This window comes from Pezoporus flaviventris, unplaced genomic scaffold (assembly GCF_033815535.1).
Source record: "Pezoporus flaviventris isolate CSIRO_AGI_PZ_B2104156 unplaced genomic scaffold, CSIRO_AGI_Pfla_v1 ptg000016l, whole genome shotgun sequence".
NCBI classification, from domain to species: domain Eukaryota; kingdom Metazoa; phylum Chordata; class Aves; order Psittaciformes; family Psittacidae; genus Pezoporus; species Pezoporus flaviventris.
In genome coordinates, this window is record NW_026892564.1 from 3,891,436 (window position 1) to 3,908,155 (window position 16,720).

General features: G+C 40.5%; 1 long non-coding RNA gene across 1 annotated transcript; it reads right to left on the reverse strand.

Annotated features, from left to right (window-relative positions):
* Positions 1-868: 868 nt before the first annotated feature.
* LOC133269936 (uncharacterized) lies at positions 869-16,039 on the reverse strand. The gene is made up of 3 exons (XR_009743614.1): positions 15,853-16,039; positions 10,895-11,090; positions 869-1,447 (listed from the first exon to the last, which is right to left on the reverse strand). It is a non-coding gene; the product is annotated as an uncharacterized LOC133269936 (long non-coding RNA).
* Between the last annotated feature and the right edge of the window lie 681 nt (positions 16,040-16,720).

Sequence of the window (16,720 nt, forward strand, 5' to 3'; positions counted from 1 at the left end):
TTTATTCTCTCATGTTCTAGCAAATTGACCCTGGAGAGGCAGCATATACTATATGGGTAACCCTAAACCTGGCTTTCAAACTGAAAGTCATTTGCATTCAAAAAGTTGAGCCCCAGATTTGCACACAAAAGAATCATAGAATCACAGAATGACTTGGGTTGTAAGAGACCTTAAAGCTCATCCAGTTCATTCCCCCGTCATCCCTCTGTCACGGGCAGGAACACCTTCCACTAGAACATGTTGCGCAAAGCACCATTCAACCTGTCCCTGAACACTGTTAGGGATGGAACAGCCACAGCTTCTTTGGCAACCTGTCTCACCACCCTCACAATAAAATGTTTCTTCCTAATATCCAATCTAACTCTACTTTCTTTCAGTTTTAAGCCATTCGCCCTTGTCCTATCACTATGTACCCTTGTAAAAAGTCCCTCTCCAGCTTTCTTGCAGGCCCCTTTAGGTACTGGAAGGTTGTTGTCTCCCCAGAGCCTTTTACTTTCTAAGCTGAACAACCCTAACTCTCTGTATGGAAACAAGCCTGTCTCCATAGGAGAGGTGCTCCAGCTCTCTGATCATCTTCATGGCCCTCCTGTGGACTCGCTCCAACAAGTCCATGTCCTTATTATGGTGGGGGCCCAAAAGCTGAACACCGTATTCCAGGTGCTTCAGAGTTATAAAGTATGAGGGACACCAGGTACAAACCAGCCCTCTCTAAACATCTCTCCTTCCTACCAAGGTAGAAGAAAGCTTTAAGGCCTTCTGCTCCCTTGGCCACCTTCGATCTTGAGGTGAAGGCTAATTCATTCTCCCTCCTCTCAGCGATGGAGGCCACAGAGGCAGCTCTGGCAAAAGTGTGTCCCAGGGAGGGCTGCAGAGAGAAGCTGCTTTTGTATTTCCTGGCTAGGGCTAACTGGCAGAGGTCAAAGCAGTACCATTAAAAACCATTAATCACCCTGTCATGAGATGGATAGTGATATCCACTCTTTTTGGTGATTACTGTTGCATCTCCTTCTTTATATCAAATCAAAAGCAGCCAAAACACATCAGCCAGTAATTTATTGAGAGCTACAAGCTAATTCAACATATTAATACAGCACACTGGTTGACATGATGAGGATGAGGCCATGGTAAACAAATGAAGTCTCCTGACAGATGAATGAATGAGACAGGTCTCACTGGACATCTATCAGCAGCTTTCTTCCTGAACCTCGCTTGCCCTCAAGACAGGGTTGCTTCCTCCTCCCAAGGGGTTTCCTTCCAGCGCAGCCTGTTTGCTGCTGGAGCAAATCCTCCATTTCCAGCCTGCTGCTCTGGTGTATCTCACTGATGTTGGCGGGGTGGGTGGTGGTACTTCTGTCAGCATGGGAGGGCTGTCGGGAGCCTTCCCAAGCTCTTAGGAAACACAGAAATTGCAGGCGCCTGTGTGCTACTTCAGCATCTTCTCTTTCTCCTGTGGGATGGAGAAAATGGGCTGGTTATGACGTACAGCCGAGGGATGAAAAGAACAAGTGTGGGATCCCCCATTCGTTTTGTGGCATATGACATTTATTTCATTACTCCCCTCTTTGGCTGAAGAAGTCCCTTGTGAAAACAAACATTAAGGCTTTGAGAACGCCTACCCCCAGCTGCATTGAGGTTCTTGGTGGCACCCTCTTAACACGCTGTGCTGGATCTAGGAAGAAATGTCTGCTGTGAGAAGTCTTATCTGAGGCATAGCATTTCTTAGCGTGTCTATAAAGAGGAACTTGTGCGAACCGGATGTGTCGGTCTCTCTCCCTACCATCCTGCGACTCGGTGAAGCGGCTCTGTGAAAGTGATCCTTATCTGCAGCCTGGCAACTCTATGTAGGTCTTTGTACAGCCCCACAACCTGCTGGCTTGTAGATATTGTAGGAGTCCTTTCCTCTAAGTCAGATATTTGCCAGTCCTGAAAAAGTGTTTTCCCTAATGCTACTTTGAATCAATTTTATTGCATGACCACATTAAGGGGAAAATTATATGTTTTCTTATAAAAGTAGATTTTCAAGCATGGGGCAATACTTCAGACAGACCATCCATTATCAGTACTCTTTCTTTCTGGTTCACATTTTACCTTAAAACTGTCAAGAAAATATGAGGGAGGAGGTCAGTGGTGAACAGATAATATCAAAGTTGGCTAGCTTATCTACCTTGAAATGTGTTTTGTAGCTATACTAAATATTACACGATAAATTGTTTTTTAGTAACCAAAACAGGCTCCTCCCCATCAAATTTCTCTGGCAGAAGAATAGAAATAGTGGCAAGCTGCTCTGCCAAAATGCTAATTACTCCCTAAGGAATCATACGGTTATGCACAAACATGTGGCTGTTTATGTCTTCTGCATAATGCATATAACTTAACTAATGCACTTTTTTTCCTCTTGCACAGGAGATCTGTATATCTGAGTTAATGTTATGTCAACTGCACTTCCAGAAGTTGCAGAAGAAAGAAACAAATGTTTGTTGCAGGGACGCACAGAAGTCAGCCATGGATTTCAAATCACAGAAAATTTTCAAGCCTTCTTTGTATAGCAGCCACATACATCTTTCTGTCTTTCAGCAGCTTTCAGGTTCCCAGGGGACTGCAATATAAGTCCAACATGGGCTCACTATGAGCTCAGAAAACAGGCAGAACGGATGATAAAGTGAAGAGATGCTCCTCTTTCACTCCTTGCTAGAGGTAATTTGAGGGAATGGGAGTTTCTGTGTGGGAGAATATGTGATGCAAGAACAATCTAAAAATATTTCCTTTTGCTTCCATAGCAACTCCCATGACAGCAGCTCTCCGAATTCATTAATTCATTCTTTCAGCCTTCTTTGTGGGCTTTGTCCAGTTTGCCGAGGTGCAAAGTGATGTTTACAGCATGAGTTTACAGATGTGTGTTGGCAGTCTGTTCTGGCAGCAGAGTACATCCTCTCCTCAGCTGGCAGCAGCACTTGCTAGGGGAAAGGGTAATGGCCCTGACCCCACACGTGGAGCCAAAGGACAGCAATTGCCCCCTCCAGGCTGCTCTCTCCTTGGAGCTCTGGCTCATGCTCCAGCTGAATCAAAACCATCAGAAGGCAGGCCCTGGAAGCCCTCATTTCATGGTAGGGTTCTGTAAAAGCAGTCTTGCTCACATTTTATCTATCTCTTCTGTGACATAACGGTGCAATTCTGAAATGTCTACTTGCAACACTCATTTCAGTACCTTTGTTAAGCTCTGTAAGGAAAGGAGACACAAAAGAGGTGAAGGCTGTCTTAATTTACTTTTTTTTTGGACCTGAAGGAAACTTGTTTGAGCTATTTACATGGCTCTGTTGAACACTTCCAGGTCACCTGGATTTAAGGGAGAGAGGGAAACAAGATGCATTTTGCTGTAGGAGGTCAGCCTTCTGCCTTGTGGCTGTAAAGACTGTTCTTCACACCCAACGGCACCACTTTTGGGTGGGATTTGCAACAAGGCTACTGAGCAGCATGGCCAAGTGGGTAGGGCAGGGATCCAGGAGTCTTTGCTCTTTGTCATGTCATTAGCTCCTCACAGCCCTGTCTCTCTGCCGCATATCTGATGGCAGCAAGGATACAGTGCCTCTCCTTTATAAGTTATAAACAGAGGCTTGAAGGAAGTGATATAGCAGGAAAGGTTTTATTGCTTCCATTATTTTTTCTTTTTGGGGGGGGGTCAGAAAAAAGTACAGTATTTTAGAGAATGTGTGGGTATTCCTGGAAATTCAGCAAGAGTTAATACTGATCTCATCCCTATAAGGACCACTGTAAACCACTTCTGTGTTTACAGATGAAGAGTTTTAAGCAATGTTGGGTGAGCGATTGGTCACATTAGCACATATCATGATTTTCTGGGATATGAAGGGTGAACACATTCGCAGCACACCCACCCTTCCACAGGTCATGGTGGACAAGTGCCTTAGGCTTGATATAGATTTGTGTGAGGAGCAGTTACCCTGCAGGATGGTAAGTATGAGGTGAAAACCAGTCTGCTGGCAGTGGTGACGGTGGGAACACACTGCCAATGAAAGGTCCACACAAGTCCCTGTTACAGCTCTGAACTTGTCTTTCAGAGTCTTGTCCAGAATCTTCCAGTTCCCCAATTCAGCAACTTCTTTTAGACCCCAGACTTTTATATCCTCGTTTGTCACAGGAACAGAGATTCAGCTGATGTGGCCAGAAGGCTGCTGGATAGTCCTTTCTGTTCCCGTTTCTTAGTCTTTTGTCACCCTTAGACTAGATTAAAAAGTTCATGTTGATCCTGCTATACTCTTGACTTCAGCCTTCAGCCAAGAAATTCATTAAATTCAAAAGCCAGCATAGATATATGTCAACACCATTTGAAACTGTAGTGTCATAAAATAAAATAACAGCAAACCACTACAAGAGATACCACTTTAACTAATTCAAAACAGCTGCTCTGCCATCTAGTGTCATTTAATAATGTATGCTAAAACCCAGATTCCACCCCAGCTGCTGAAACACCTCTACCATGTACTTTTCTTTCTAGTAGGTCTTTAAGGTTTGGCACATGCCTCTATCACTGCATGACAGAGAGAGGAATATAACCCAGGAGCAGTCTCCATTCAGAGACTTTCCCATAGCAATAAGGTGAATATAAGTTGTTCCTTACACAAAAGGATTGTTCCTTACCTGCAAATGTGAGCTGCAAAGCTAGGCATGTCTGAGAAATTGCTGACCTTCTCCCAGTCATTCAGTAGCTCTATGGAGGTCACATAACAAATTCTTTATTTTAGGCAGGAATGCAACAAGCCTGTCAGAAAATTCCATCTTATCAAGTCTACCAGATGTTAGTATTTTCTGGTTCATGGTATAAGGTCAGCTGCAGAAGAGAAAGGTTGCCTAAATTAGGCCATAGAGCTCCTAACACCAGTGATCTTCACTGGGTGAAGGGAACAGACTGGAATTTGGTTTTTTGTTTGTTTTTAATTCTCCCATTTTATGTTTGATATCCCCCCAGAAGAACTTACATTCATCAGGCTCAGAGAACTGTTTGGTTTTTAATCAGCGTAATAAGAAATAGTAAGTGATAAATATCTTTGTCTATTTTAATGCCATATGCAAGTACTTAGAAATAATTTAGAAATCTTTTTCTTTTTTTTTCAGGGTCAAACACCGTTCTTGCCAGGGGAATCAAATATGTGGAAATGAAGAGTTACTCATGTATTCTGCCTGTTTCTTAACAAACCAAATCTCCTTACTTAGAAGTTATCCTGATAAATCTTTAGAAATTGACCTAATTTGCCAGAATAACTCCAAATTTGGATCAGTGCTCACAACTTCAATTGATAACATATGTTTGGCTTCTGTTAAAGGGTTTAAATCTTAAGTATGACTTTACACATCTTCTTCTGAAATGTCACAGCTCTTTGTACTCATAACTAGAAGCCATGCCAAAGCAAACCAATGCTGTCAATAGCAGAGCTAAAAGAAAACACACAAAGTACAAGACACTGCATTCCAGAAACAGTACAAATGTGGTTTGGAAAAGCTCAAATTTGAGGCTACTAAAACCATGATATAAATACTGCAGTGCAATAATAGTCTGCTTAATCTAGGAGCTGAAGAGAAGCACTGCCTTAACTCTTCTTTTTTCTCAAGCAAGTCAATGAGATTGCCACATTATGGGGACATAAATGCAATGAGCCAGATCCCAGCTACTGTTCCTGAAAGGTTTCCTTGAGTTTTGAATTCCTAACTCAAATAGATGTTCATGCTAAAATGAGAAAAAAAAGGAGAAGTCTTTTAAGACTAATGACACTGATTTTATCTTACTACGACATCTCTAAAAGAAACTTTCTTACAACCTGCCTTGCTGGCAGGACCTCTTCAGACTAGTCTGAAGTTCTGTAGAGGACTTCAGAGCCTTGTGAGGTGGCTCTAATGAACATGGAGAACCTTATTGCATGTAAGTGACTAAAGAGATCCCAGTTTTCACTTTCCCACCAAAGCTGACCAGAAGACGACTGGGTTTTCAGGTGTTAAATGGCAGCCAGAGATAAGCAGGCTTGGTGCATAGACGTTGTTTATTCTGATGTGCTCTAGATCTCAAAATGAATAAATGATCTTCCTCTCACCAAAATTGAGTCACGTTTTGTTTTCATCACAATAGTCCCAGCTGTTACAAATAGCTGGCACTAGTAATCTGTGGTTTAGACTGATTAGCATCCCATATCCCTTCATTTCTAAAATGGAATTTTAATCAGATTGTAATTCCTTGAAAACCTCCATGTCAGTGAGTACTTCCCTAACCATTAATCAATTGAATTTTGCCCTCTATTAAGCTGCTTAAATCCACTTCACATTACTGATTGATAACTTCCATTGCCTCCAGCACATTGCTGACATACTGTTGGGTTTTTTTAAACATCAGGGCCATGACACTATTATAAAACTGAGAAAAAGAGCAGACGTTTGCATTGATGCTGTTGTGGCTTTTCAGCTTTCCCATTTTAAATCCCTGTTTTCTTCAGGGATTTGAAAGTGGGTCATAAATTCATTTCAAAGTGAAATCACTTTCATTGGTCTAATCATGAAAGTACTCAATGTCTCTTCTGGGAGACCAGCTCTTAGTGTGCAAGTAGCTCATCTTCTTCTGCTCAACCCCCCTGCATTCATATTTTCTGGCCTCTGTGCTCATTTTTTGCCCTTTCATTTGGCTGGTTGCTTTTGGTACTGTTGTTCTGAAGCACAAATTTACTTTTAATAAGGAAGTTGGTAAACTCTATCTCTCCAGGGTAGAAGGATAATAACAGCTGGTTTGGCTAAGAAGGTAAATTAAATTATTTGACTTAAGATCAAATGCTTCCTATGTTAATACATTATAAACTGGTTTACTGGAAATGTGAAGAAGCTTCATTAGTAACTCTGTTCATAAACAACTTTAATGATTTGTCAGGACAACAACATGTGACCTGAAGGAGCAATTCTGCAGTCCTTACCAAAGGAAAGGGGATTTAAGTCTCTTGGACTGGGTCATATATCCGCTGGCAATACATAAGGAAACACAAAACATGCTTCTCTGAGCAGAGGGTTTCTGGGTTAACTAGAAGCTCATGATGGAGGGCCTGATCCAGGCATGTCCTTTCTTAGATGCCACTTCTTAGATACTTGCTTTCCCTGAAGCAAAGTGGGTGCTTTCCATGTTAATCTACAGCAGTACATGTGCTACATTTCAGTTGTAACCTGGTAACACGTTCCACCTACTATATGCCCATGCATTTAAATAATTATCCAAAAGACAGAACCGTGGACGGCAATACCTACAGTCTGGAATTTGGCCACCAGAAAAAATAAATCATCAGATCCTCAAGGTAGCACATAAGCCACCTTGAAAGTGTAAGCAGAGTTCTCCTCAGGTCTTGCTACTGATGAAAAAAAGGAAAAACCCCACAAACCCAAGCATTTCCATTATGATTACTTCTGCTAAACCTAATTAACTCTCAGTATGTGCCAGACATAGCAGACCTGATTAAAGTCTCCTGTTCTGGTGTTAAAAGATAATCCCAGGCCTTTAAGCTTTTATTCAGATGCCTATGATTTTTCTAGAGCACCTGCTGTAAAGCATATGCTAATTAAAATTTCTGAATTAAAATGGTGTGTATCGCCCTTTTATGGGAGGATAGAAGGAAGGAAGGACATTTTAGTACTAGCCTATTGCCAATGGCAGCTCTCAAAGGAATGGAGTTCTGCTGCTGTCTGCAAGAATTTAGGATCTTTCTTTCTTAATTATCTCTCTTGCAGATTAACTTCACCTTTGTTTCACTACTACTTTATTGGAATTATGTTCCTTATCTTACTATGTGTTTTCAGGCTGCTGGAAGACTGCTTGTGGCTAAAGGTGTATTTTGGTTCCAGCTGAGAGCAGTTTTTGCTGCTGCAGTGGAGTCCTTCCAAGTTCAAAGCAAAATTTTTCAAAGTCACTCATTCTTTCCTGAGACATTCCCCTTTGCACTAAGAACAACTGTGATGACCTTGGTGGTACCATAGACTGATGAAATAACTAGCAGTACAAGGTGTTGAGCAGTAGGAAATGACTGTATCCTGAGTTAATCAAAGTCTGCAATACAATACATAAGCCAGATTTGAATATAGTTCATTATCTCAAATGAACTTTGGGAAGGGGAACAGAGCCTTGCTTGCTTTTGATTTGAAACAATTCTATGATTTATGGTAGGTTCTTAGCTTAGCTACTCAAAAAATACATGTAGTACTTATTGGTACTTTGTTATTTGCTAGAACTCGTGAAGTGTCCCAGTGTTTGTCTATAATGATTTACCTAATGCAGTCCTTTAATACCTGGCACGTGTCCTCATTTGTTTCAGGGAAACTCCTTTCCACTTCTGTTGATGTTGCAGCTTCCTGTGAACCACTGAGTGAGGAGGTGGAGAATCAGGGGTCCCATTTATAGCTTTCTAAGTCAATAGAAATAATCCCAAGGGAATTTTGAATGAGATCTTTAATTACCTAACACTGACCTTGGAAAATAATCGCCTGTCAAAGCTAGCTGGTCAGCAGGGCAGCTAGTCTCCTGATGCTTTGTTATGCTTTTAAAAGAAGCAACAAAACAACTGGGTGTGTTTGTTAACGTCAATAATATTTTCTTAAGACATTAACTTGAGTTCTGACTTAGAAGTTTGCTATACCAAATCAGATAGCAAATTTTTCGTAACAGAAAATGCCTACATGTGTGTGAGTTTCTTCAGAAATGAAACATTTTTCTTTAGGCACTGTTCATATTTCAGGTTGACACTGTGTTGGAAAAATACAGAACTTCTTTTTCTTGTCTTTTGGGATACGCTGTCTGAAATTTATTCCAATGGCTGCAAGAAGTGTTAGTGCAAACTGGAAAATTTTATGAAGGGAAATCATACTCTATTAAATCTTTACGGTAACCGAATAATACTGAGCTGAGAGAATACTTTAGAAGAGTTAGCTTTCATCCTGTTCTCATAACAGTCAACCAATAATGTGTAAGTATTTTCACATGTGAGAAGATGGTAGAGTTGGTAGAATGATAACAAAGCAGGGTTACGGTATTTTCACTGTTGCCACCATACAGGGTTCATAAAATAACAACCAAATGAAAAAGTACATTTTCCTGGGGTTTCCTACTTGCTTCATAGATTTTGACACTTTGTCATTTACATTGCCAGGTTTGTTTTCTGCAACTGTGAAAGACCAACAATATAAAAAGAGAAATCTTTGATTAACAAATTTTTTATAGCTATTAATTAAAGCAGATTTTAATTTCCATTCAGGCTTTGTGTTGTAAGATCATTGTTGCATCTGAATCCCTTCTTCAGAGGCTCAAAAAAACTCCAGAAAGATTTATGGGATAACCTTTTCTTTTAATCACTACTTTTTGCTTATGTGTTTACCTTTCTTTCTATCCATTGCTCGTTCTGTGCATATTTGCCTTCATTACTGTTGCTTCCTTTTATGTGTTTGCCGTTCTCTGTCCTTCCTATTTTCTCAGTGTTTGCCTTTCTCATGCATGCTTTTAATGTAACTTCGTTTTTCTTAAAGATTTCTGTGTGCTCATATTCTCTGAAGGTGCAGGGTTATGTTTAGCAATCAGTAACTCAGTGACTGAGTCACTGATCACACTGAATTAATGCTGCATCTCTGGTATCCTCCCATCACCTTTCTCAGCCTGCTTCTTTCTGAAACTCCAAGGATTTGTGATTCTACTGTGTCAGGGTAGGAAAATAGCAACAGCTTGCTCTGAGGTGGATAGTTTCATCCCCTGCTGTGGTCTAGTTTGCTCCTTCTTGGCTGCGCATAGTTCATTGCCCTGCCAGAAGCTGTAATATCCTCCCCGCTTTGTCTGCAAATGAGCCCATAACTTTTTGGTGAGGCCCTGTCCTTTTATTCCAGTATAGCAAGCCAAAGGCAATGTACTGATCATGACTCTACTTCAGGATGTTCATATTGTGCTAGCGCCACAGGACTGGCACAGACTTTTCCTTTAATACATGGTATGTGACCACATACTTTTGCTGTGATCCAACACCTCAACCTTGTTACCGCAATTTTCCTTATCATTTTGTGTGTCTCAGTGCTTCATGAATGTATTATTGACAAAGCTAAGATTTTAACCCATGCATTGATTTATTTTGTACGAGTTCTTCTTAGGATAAAACTTGGACATTCAGCTGATATTAGTAGGAAAGATGTAATGTTGTGGTATGACGTCTGTGAGGCTGTGGTGCATGGTAAAATGAAGTGTTGTCCAATTCCCATTGATAACATCATTCACCAGTACTGCCTTTATCACCTGCAGGAAGTGAATGGACATGTAACTGGGTTGTTATCTTGAACCAGAAGATTAAAATAGCTATGCTATAAGTGCACATCTTCACAACTTGAAAAAATAAGTAGTGTGATCTCCCCTTGAAAAAAAAAATTTTTTCTTTTTTCCCCATTTCTAAAGTGAAACTTCAAGTCTAAAAAGGAACAACACAAAATATTTATTACTCTGGAAATCCTTTCATAAAAGGAAGATTCCATTTAAAGGCTTTTCATACACGAACCAGAATTATTTTAGGAAGGTAACAGTTACATGGTGATGGAATAAGAACTGAAGGTCATTGATTGAATGACCTCAAGCCAGTTAGCATTCCTATTCACTGGAGGACAAGAACAGTAGCATTAAAGGTAACAAGTTTATAACTGGTATAGAGGGACAGCAGAAAAAAATTAACCTGTGAAACTTCATTCCACTGGAGACTTTAAACGAATAAGTTAAAATGCCCAGTATAAACTTAGGTACCCTAGCATAAAAAAAAATGGTTTTCGGGGAACATAGTCAATACAAATTTAGAGATAAATTAAAAACATCCTTTTTGTGTCAGAATTATTAGACACATACCTGAATGCTTGGTGTTATATACCTGTTAGGTTTGCGCTCTCCTCTGAGACCTTTAGCACTGATTACTGTTGGATAGGCTATCAGACTTGATGTACTACATCTGAAGTAAATGGATACTTGCTGTGCTGGTGGAACATTGTGGAAAAACTCTGGGCTTACCAAGGCTAGAGCAAATGCTGCTGCAACATTGATGGGGCTGGACTAGTCAAAAGGCAGAGTGAGACGGTCACTGGGGTCTTTGTGCTAGAGAACACGTGCAGCACCAAATGGTGCTAGAGGGCAGGAGAAGGGTGGGATGTAACATGCCTTCAGGTCCTCACTTCATCTGTAGGTCTTCATCTGTTGCTGAATATGGAGTTCAGGGGGAACTGTCAGCCTGACTTCTTTCAAAAGGGCTAATTTCATCCCACATCTTTAACTTTATTTTTTAAAATCCTGTTCTTTGCACTGACATGATCACTCATTACTTGGTGGAACATAAAAGGATCTTTTTGAAAGTGGCTCATACAAAAATATTCTCTAATAAAGAAGAGCGTGTCTAGACTTAGTACAGTAGATAATTCTTGCGAGGATGAAAGCAATTTCTATGTTAAAGGAAAAAAGTTGAGGAGTTTTTTGAATAGATCTGTCTTTAAAAAATATTGGTTTCCTTCAGTAATGTTTTGTGATTCCTGAACTTTACACACATCTTGCAGCTCCAGACAAAAAAAAAAATATACCATTTACTTGTATTCCTATTAATTTGCAATCCTGAAAAGAGTCCTTATTGTTGATACCACACATTGTTCTAAAAACATTATGGTGGGAGAGCAATACATATGTATATACAAGTCAGCACAAGCTCCAGTCTGTAAGACCTGAGGTCTGTTTTGCTCCATCCCTGGCAGCGTTCAAGGCCAGGTTGGACACAGCCTTGGGGGACATGGTCTAGTGTGAGGTGTCCCTGCTCATGGCAGGGGGGTTGGAACTAGGACCTTAAGATCAGAGAAATGGTCAGTGTTTGCAAGGAAAATACAGGTTTCTGCTGCTTGGCAAGATAAGTTCACAAGATCCCAGAAAACTGATGTTTATCCAACACCTCACCCATGGTTTCCCTGTACAACACAAGAAATGGATGCACAGGAAAGGATTCTTAGGACAAAACTTTGGATTTGCTGTCTTAAGTAATGATCCAGTGAGCATGAAATTTTCTTCAAGAAGCTGAGAAGTAACAGCTGAAAACTACTAAGGGGCTTCCTAGGTTGGATAGTCAAGTAAAAGAGTGAGAAATGGAGTGTCTGGCACAGCAGAGAAGAAAGAAGACCAGGAGTATGAGTGCAAGGCAGGAAACAGAAATACCAGTCCCCCCAGAAAAAGTCCTGCAGAGGAGGTGAGGAGGTAGATAACCAAGTTTTTCTATAGAGAAAGGTGGCTGGTGAAGAACTTTGCTTAGCACAACCAAAATCTTAAGGCATATTTAAATGCCAAATCTGTCTGCCTCAGATACTGATAGATTCGATTTTATACTTAGAATGTATAAGTAATAAAAAAAGTAAGCAGTTTCTAGGTATGAAGTAATTTTATTTGTATTTACAAATACAAAGGCGCACATCCTCTTCTGTACACACAAACCCACACTTACATATATTTATATTACTGTGCTCTCCAGGATGTAATTCTGGGATTGTGTGGCTGACTACCATTGCCCTGACCTGCCAGCTCTGGACAGAGAACATTTAAAGCAGGCCTAGGGTTTGGAGACTTTCCATCTGCAGACTGGTGTAAATGGCTGGCTCTGCATGGGAGAGCTGGGACGAAGAGATAGGCAGTTGTAGGGCTGGGGTACTGATGTCTAAAAGCATTCACCTTGTCAAATGCAGTATTTTAAGACTCTTCCTCCAACTGCCTCATTACGTCCAAAATATCACCAAAGAAAGTTTCCTTTTAACAAGGCAGGCAGTGGCAGCAAGTCTCTGCTCACAAAAGGGGCTCGGTGATTCAGACAAGCTCTGATGATCAATGAGCAAAGCAGCGTCTAGCATGTCATGGATGGAACAAAAAGGTTAGGGACATCTGAATGAGGGAGTTCAGCCGTCACCATCAGCTTTGCCTCTGGGTCTCATTCTGAAAATTGCAGGGAAGCTGTTCTCTTCCTCCCTCGAGATTTGCATAGGACATTTACCGCATCAAGGATTCCTTCTGACATTTCTAATGGAAACAGCTAGAAGAAAGAGGGAAATCAGATAGCAGAGTGTCTCTGCACGCTGTGCTGTTGCCAAGCAGATTATGTGCTGTAATCTGTAAGCACTGAACTGTGTTTGAATTATGAGGAACCTCTCCCTTGCTTTTGTTTTAGCCCCCTGGGAGAGGCGATGTTTCCGGACTGCTAATGTCACAGTGTGACCTGTTAATAACCTGCAAGAGCCTTCCTCCACTCCACCGCCTCCCGTTCCCCCAGGACCCAGCAGCTGCCGTCACATGGATCAAGTGCCTGCCTTGTATGTGGTTCATTGAGAAAAATTCAAGCATGTGGCCTGAGGTTCCCCTGATGGCTGTCTGGGGATGATGATTTCTACCATCTGTTCTGGCTGCCTGCAGCTCCCGGAAACACCGAGGTGTATGTTGCTTCTGGCCATACTTGGGATTCCTAATGAAACCTCAGCTGCTGTCCAACTGTCTGTGAATATCAGATGGGTTTGAATTATCTTTCCGCCAAAAGGAGAGGGGGAAGCACTTTGTTTAACTCTTTAATCTGAACCACTACACAGCACGTGCATAATCACAGGGTACAAAGCCGCAGAATTATTAGCATCTGCATCGTGGTGGCAGCTGTAGCATTTGCACGTGTGCCAGGTCTGTCCGATACGAGATGCCCAGGCTGGTTGTTTCCAGGCTAAATATACAGCCTCAAGTCAAATTCGTCTTAGTGCAGCTCACTTGGAAGCCCTGTAATTATACCAGAGATTTATTTGATCCCTTCACTTCTGATTTCTGTTAAAGGCACATTTCAGCTGTATAAATTGCATATCAGTATATGACAAAAAGCTGCTTATCAAATGGTTTAAATGCAGCTGAGGAATTGAAGCAATTTCAGAGCTATTTATTGAGAGGGAGGAAGTCACAGCAAATTTATATTAATTTTGGTATATGAAAGAGACTTTTGTGCAAAAAACCTCCATAACAAATAAACAGAAATGGCTTGTCTCTCAGGATTTGACATCCTGCCTGTTCTTTCTCCCGTAATCTATCATTTAGAAACCTTTTCTTTCTATTTGCTGAATATCAGTTTTCAGTGGATGTTGAGGGGCACTAAATCACCTAAAGGACCATGTCTCAGTAGAAAGGATTTCACATTCTTTCTTGTTAGAATGACCTAGACTTCATCCATTGATATTCATACTGTTTTCCCCATTCATATTAATACAATTTTCTTTGAATGAATAGATGCTCTCAGTAAGAAGTCCTCTGAGTTTTATGTGGTCGGAAAAATTATTTACATAGTCAGTGCTGCATCAATGAAGTTATTACAGAATTGCTGAATGAATCAGGAACAATTCCTTACATTTCTCTGCAGCCGTTGCTCAGTCAGGGCAATGCAGAATATAAGACTTAGAAGTGACCTCAAAGCAAAAAAGAAAAGGAAAAGGAAGTAACCACGCAACAGCAGGCGGCAGTGATAGCCTTGAGTTGCTAAACAGTAAGGGGAGAGTATCAGTACATGGTACTGGACACCTCAGTAGCATGACCTCAGCCACTTGCTTTTAGAGGCTGTTTTTCTACTAATATTGTGGATGCTAATCAAAGAATGCAAAAAATCTTCCTAGCAGTGGCTCACTGAGGGGTGTTCAGTTGTTTTTGCATTTGGAGCTTATTTTGTTATGCTATGAGACATGACAGCAGTCTGCAAATGCATTCAGCAGCTAGTACATAGGCATGGCGGTGGAGGCAGGGTTCCCACTGTTGCTGGCATTCCTTTCTCTTCTCAACTGACTCATGCAGGGATGCGCACATACCTCTTATATATGCACATTGTCAGAAATCAATATCAGGGTAGAAGGCTTGAAAGCAGATATTATCAGAAAATTCAATAGAGCTTAGAAAAAGACTTCTAATTTTCTACTTTATTGATTTTTTTTTTTAAGATACAGAGGTACAGGAACTATATATGGAAACATTTCATGCATTTATCTTCTTCCACCTGGAATGACCCAGTAACCATCTTTGCCTTTGTTTTTCTTTTAAAGTAGTAGTCACCCAAGACTACTGTTTTTTAGCAAACATGAGCTAGCTAAGCAGGGCATGCAAATATGGAAGAGGTGGTTCATCGATAATGTAAAGCTTCTCTGGGGACATTTCTCTTTTTGTGGTCTGGATATAGTAAAATTTAACTATTTGCTGGCCAAAAAAAAAGAAATAAGATAAATAAATAAAACCTAAATTAGAAAACAAAAGAACCCAACCTTAATTTTTAAAATAGTTACATTTCAGCCTAGAGCTTTTTAAGGAAAATCTGTTTTTTCTTTCTTTTCTCTGTGTGGATCTCTGCATCACTTAAGAGAGATTTGACAGATGGAGACTAGCTTGTAACAATGTACTTGAAGCTCTGAAAGACTAAAATGAGTAATCAAAACCATTCCAAAAAAGACTTTTTCATGAATCTGTCTAAAAATATACGTCACAGAGAATTTCTTTCCCCTTCTTTCCACTCCTCTTTTTTGTTTGAAGCAGTGTGGGTATTTATACTTGGCTCTATCTCATTATGTGTTATTTCCCCTCTGTTAGCAACATCATGTCTTGGCTTGCAGTCACAAGTGACGTAAGATGTTGCAAAATGTCACTAATAAATATGTCAAGAGATAGTGAACTAGAAATAAAACATGGAAATCCCATCATCAAATTCTTCTGCCATAGTCCACTTCTGGTGAATTTCAGATTATGATGAAACATCTGAAAGAATTATTCAAAATGGAAGAGCATACCTGCAATCTCCAGGCCTCAAATGATGACTGCAGTCATGCTTGAAGGTACAGAACGTGAATGCTTCTCTCCTTATTGTTATTTGAAATACTTCCTTTAGGCTTACAGGGCTATTAGAGAGATTTGAGTACACACGTGTGGAAACATTTGGCCTGAAGGGGTTCTTTCTTGGTTGCTATTGAGGGCTGACTGTTGCACTGAATTCCCAGCACTCTGTGCCACAAACCCTAATGGAATTAGAGGGAATGCTGAGGAGGACATCACAGATGATAGAAGAAGAAATGGCTGCCAGAGCTAGCTGTTGCTAGCACAACAGAAGAAAGTCTGCATTTCCAAACACACACATATATATTCCCTGACCCAGGTTATGAACATCCAGCCTGAGGTTCCACAAGGGTCTGGCTTATCCAGGTCCTGAGCACTAAACTTTTTGGTTACAATGCTGATAGTTAGCAGTTTTAAAACTGAAGTCTATGATTTCTCAGAACCAGCATCCATTTATGGATGCATACATAACTGGATGGTTAGGCTTTGGTATACCTGATATGGATTTGTGAATGATTGTAAGTGGAGTGTTAGCTGCCTATAAATGAAGTTAATTCCACTGCTTATAGGCTGTTTTGAAAAAGCACTGGATGTGTCCAGGTTATCCATGTAATTCATACCACAAAGAGAATCCTAAATGTTTGGAGCTCTCCTAGGCAGTCTTGTTAAATAGAGAAGAGGATTAAATTTTACCTGGAGAAGATGGACAAAGGTAACTACTCTAATAAAGAAAACAGATGATAGAGTACTTTCTTAAAGAAAATATGCAGGTGCCATCACTCAAGATGTTCATAAGAATAAGTAAACCAGTAGAAATATACAGGT